The following is a 5,497-nucleotide window of genomic DNA, read 5'->3' as shown; positions in this document are numbered from 1 at the left end:
GTCTGGGAGGACCGGGCAGTCACACCCCCACGAGGAGACAGCCCAGGGTATTCTGCACCTTCTGCCCCGTAACCACGGTGAGCTCTCGCCGAGCTAATGCCCTGTGACAGATGGCTTCTGGGCCCTCGCCTCATGCTTGGCTGGTGGCTCCCGCAGAGAGGAGACTCAGCAGGGAAAGCGTGCCCAAAGAATTTATTTCCACTGGTTTGAAAAGCTACGGGCCCTGGGAGCATCTGAAGACTAATGATTGAGGGAGATCTACATCGTGTTTGCAGCTTTTCAATTCTGTCCTGGACAACCTGAACTAATATGAGAAAACAGAGAAAATGGGTTCCAAGGGAGCCAGTACTTCCGGGCAGATGACCTGGTGATCCTTCCCTGCTGTTTTCCGTCTCTCCTAATCCTCGGCGCTGGCGCAGTGCGGTCTCTTGGAAACATCCTCTGAACTTTCTCAACTATGATTTCTCCCTCCTGTCAGTCCCAGTGCTACCTGTTATCTCACTTTCATACAGCCAACATTTACCAATCCCCTACTTTGTTCCAGGCAAAGGAAAAGGACAATGACACCATCTTATCCTCTTAGGGACTTGGAGGAAGACAGGCACTTGTTAAAGAACTCATGATGCATTCATATCTACTGCTTTGCATCTCATCTGCATATGCATGTGTACATATTAATTACATATATTACACATGTGTGTATAAATATTGGTTTTCCCATAAGACTATAAGCGTTTTGAGAACAAAGCTATATCTCATAAGATATATTCACTGCGTGCAGAGTATAAAGTAATGTGTAATAATGACTTTCGAAATTGAAAGAAAATGATTTTAGGGTGGTAGAATATGGCAGTCCGAGCATCTTCTGGAAGAAAAACAGTAAGTCATTCGTGTTTGTTGTAACTAAGCATTGGCAGTTGATTTCACCTGCACTTTTCCCACTTGAAATAAACCCCAGCACTTAAACACAGCTAGAACAGCACAGAATCCTACTGCTGACCCCAGGAATACGTTGTGGGCTGATAACTTCCAGGCATAGGCTTTCAAGGCAGCCAAATAAGCCAGTAAGAAGCAATGAAGCATAATCATAAAGGGAAAATAATTAAGTTGGATTCCTATTACATACCATATACAAAAATAAATTTTAAATGCATTAAAGACTGAGATATAAAAACAAAACCTAGATAATTAGAATATCTTTTCGAAATCTTGTAATTAAAAACTTTCAAAATGAGACAAAACCTAAAGCAAAAAAACTCAGAGGGCATACATAAAGTAAAAGATTGACAGATCTTTTTTTTTTTAAAAGATTTATTTATTTATTTATTTGACAGACAGAGAACACAAGTAGGCAGAGAGGCAGGCAGAGAGAGAGAGAGGAGGAAGCAGACTCCCCGCCAAGCAGAGAGCCCGATGAGGCGGGGCTCGATCCCAGGACCCCATGATCACCACCCAAGCTGAAGGCAGAGGCCCCAACCCACTGAGCCACCCAGGAGCACCAGATTTTTTTTTTTAAGATTTTATTTATTTATTTGAGAGAGTGAGAGCACAAACAGAGGGGAGTGGCAGAGGGACTGGGAATCAATCCTAGGACCCTGGGATCATGACCTGAGCTGAAGGCAGATGCTTAGCCGACTGAGCCACCCAGGTGCCCCTAGACTGACAGAGTTGAGCAATAAAATTAAAAACTTCTTTTAAGATAGAAGTATTTATTTTTAAAGTCACTAAGTAGAATAGTATTCATATTAGAGATTGGTAGGGTGCCTGTGTGGCTCAGTTGAGTTAAGCATCTGCCTTTGGCTCAGGTCATGATCCCAGGGTCCTGGGATAGAGCCCCACACTGGGCTCACTGCTCAGCGAGAAGCCTGCTTCTCCCTCTCCCACTCCCCCTGCTTGTGTCCCCTTTTTTGCTCTCTCTCTCTGTCAAATAACTAACTAACTAACTAAATAAAATCTTTTTAAAAAGAAAAGAAAAGAAAAAAGATGGAGATTAGCAGGAAAGGTGATTTTTTAAAGCTAATCTAAAAGAGAGTAAGGATTTTTTTTTTTAAGATTTTATTTATTTATTTGACAGAAATCACAAGCAGGCAGAGAGGCAGGCAGAGAGAGAGGAAGCAGGCTCCCTGCTGAGCAGAGAGCTCGATGTGGAGCTCGATCCCAGGACGCTGGGATCATTACCTAAGCCGAAGGCAGAGGCTTTAACCCACTGAGCCACCCAGGCGCCCCGAGTAAGGATTTTAAAAACAACATAAACACAACATTTACGAATATAAATGGTCGACAATGTATACCTTTAATTTTTTCTCTAATGTTAGCTTGTGTTTTCACTGCCATTGGTGTCTTTGTCTCCATCGAACAAAATTCATCTTGTTATGTGATTTCATAAAATAAGGCACCATTCTCTGGTTAAAACCGTTGAGAAAGAAGAAAAGAATTTCATCCTCTGGCTGTGTGCTCTAGACTCGGGCTTTCCCTGTTCAAAGCCGGTAGCAAGAAGGAAAGATCATCGAGGTCTCAGCTTTGGGAGCCGTCAATGGGGGATGAAAGTCCTGGATCATTGTCGCCACAGTACAGGCTCCTGTTCGCAGGGATCTAGCATCCTCAGCAGCGAGGAGTTAAATGTGTATTTCGTGGTGGCTGAGGCTAAACAAAGCGTTTATTTCAGTACCAGCAATGTTCCCCACGTTGCTCTGTCAAAGGCGAGCTGACATTATTTTCTCCACACATAAGGATATGATGCCATTGGATCCCCAGGCATTAGATGTCTAAACACTTAATCCCGTTAGCTGCTTTCTCTTCGCCAGACCCCATTTCAGGGGTCAGCTGCCACGTCCCGATCCAGGGCTGCCTTGATTGTCTGGACCTACGGCAGAGCGAGAGAATAAGAAGTCTCCTTCTCCCAGGGGGCTATGGGAGTCCAACTACATTTACGGGTCTATGAGGAGGGCTGCCGGGAGCTGGGAATCGAGTCCGCGAAATCAGAGTTACTTTGAGAAGAAACAGGGACAACCAGACTGCAGATAATTAGCTGGAAAGGTAAAGGTGAACCTTGGGCTAGGGAAAAAAAAGTGATGACTTCTCAGCAGAATGAAAAGAAGGTAGACAAGAGAATGTACCTGGACACATCACAGCGAAACTGCAGGTATCAGAGGCAAAGGCATCTTTCGTGACAAGGAGAGATAACCACAAGCGACACCTTGTCAAGGTGTTGACAGTTGACTTCGCAGCAGCAATGAAGTCAGAAAACAGTAAGAAAAGAGCTTCAAATGCTGAGATAAGATAACTGTCCACCTAGATGGGTATACTTATCAGGACGGCTTCTCAAGAACAAGGGCAAAATAAAGACATTTTCAAATAAACACTGATCAGGTTGACTGCTCACCTCTCACGAGTGGAAATTCTAAAGGATGTACTAGAGAGTGAAAGAGAGAGAGAGACAGAGAGAGAGAGAGGATCCCAGAAGATCAGAAGATAGATCTGAGAGAAGTTCATTTTTAAAAAATTCTACATTCAAAATTTAAAAAAAATTCTGGATCTCACTAACATTGAAGTGATAAAAATAGTATCTAAATAGTGAGGTCAAGAAAGGAGCGAATGTTACTTCTGAAAACTGTAGTGGAAGCCTTCTTTGCAGCTTCTGGCAGTTTCCTGGCCATCTTTGGCATTCCTTGGCCCCTAGATCCATCCCTCCAGCCTTCCATGTTCTCCTCACGTTCCTTTTCTGTGAGTCTCTCTGTATCTGCATTTCCCTTTTATGAGAACACCAGTCAGATAGGATTAGGGTCCCCTCTAATCACCTCATTTTAACTTGATTACCTCTGTAAAGACTCTATTTTTTTTTTTAAGTATTTATTTGACAGAGAGAGAGATCACAAGTAGGCAGAGAGGCAGACAGAGGGGACAAGAAGCAGGCCCCCTGCTGAGCAGAGAGCCCCATGCGGGGCTTGATCCCAGGACCCTGAGATCATCACTGGAGCCAATGGCAGAGGCTTAACCCACTGAGCCACCCAGGCGCCCCAAGGACTCTATTTCTTTTCTTTTTTTTTTTTTTTTTTAAAGATTTTATTTATTTATTTGACAGAGAGAAATCACAAGTAGGCAGAGAGGCAGGCAGAGAGAGAGAGAGAGGAGGAAGCAGGCTCCCTGCTGAGCAGAGAGCCCGATGCGGGACTCGATCCCAGGACCCTGAGATCATGACCTGAGCCGAAGGCAGCGGCTTAACCATTAAGCCACCCAGGCACCCCAAGGACTCTATTTCTAAGTAAAGTCATATTCTGAGGTCCTGGAAGTTACAATTTCAACATATCTTCTTGGAGGAGGGATGCGGAACGCAAGTCAACCCACAACATCATCTCAACCCAAACTGATGGTTTTAAACTCTGGACCCTGCCCTGGGTTCCAGCTGCTACCGCATCTTTCTCTCCATTTTCCATCCTTTCAAAGTTCCCAAACCAATGGTGTCTGTGGTTCCTTCCATCCTTCCACACAGCTTGTTATGGGCTGAACTGTTTCCTCCCCAAGTCCATATGCTGAAGCCTAAAGCCCCAGTACTTTAGGATGTGCCTGTTTTTGGAGATAGGGCCCTAAAAGAAGTGAGTAAGTTAAAATGAAATTGTCAAGTGTGGGCTGTAATCAGATATGACGGACGTCCTCCTGAAATAAGGAAATCTGGACACTTGGAGAGACACCAGGAATGCACGCTGTTGAATAACAAAAATTCAACCAAATAGATTTTAAAGATCTAATTGGCTTTGTTAATCAAGTCACGAATCGGGTAGCAGCATCCCATCTAGCAAAATGGAGGGGTTGTGGAGGAAGGGCGGTGGGACAAGAAGTTATAAGCAAAAGGAAAGGAAGGATTGTTTCAGCGAGGTCACTTTTGCTTAGGAGAAAGGTCAAGGTGTCTCCTTGGATTATCTCATCTTCTTACCACAGAGCCTCTGTGGTAAGATTCTTCGCTGAGGCTGATGGGAAAATTCCTGACTGAGCGGTTGAGACGACATTTCTGGGGGGAAATGGAAACCGCATTTGGGTGAGGTGTTAAATCCAGATCGGTGACTTGGCGTAAGTGATGCCCTTCGGGGGCTGTGGGTTTCTTCTTAACGACCTGCACAGAGGAAAGACTTTGTGAGGGCACAGACGGAAGGTAGCCATTCGCAAGCGCAGGACAGAGGGCTCACGAGAAACCAAACCTGCTGACATGTGACCTTGGCCTTGTAGCCTGCAGACGTGGGAGAAAATAAATGTCCGTTGCTAAACCACTGAGTGTGGCATTTTGTGGTGGCAAAGGGAGCCCACGAATCCTCTGCTCAAAGCCCTTCCCCTCTGCCTTTGGCCAGCTCCTGAGCACCGTCCCCAGGTCTCCCCCGCTCCCCAGATGTCCCCCTGCCCCACGATGCTTTCCCTCCCCTCTCCTGGCCTTCCCTCCAAAACAGGACTTAAGGCTGCCAAGAGCCATGGCTGGTTAACTCACCATTCCGGGCTTTGCGGGCCCAGG

The sequence above is a fragment of the Mustela nivalis genome (genome assembly GCF_964662115.1).
Source record: "Mustela nivalis genome assembly, chromosome: 2".
Lineage (NCBI taxonomy): Eukaryota > Metazoa > Chordata > Mammalia > Carnivora > Mustelidae > Mustela > Mustela nivalis.
Note: the sequence above shows the minus strand (reverse complement) of the source record.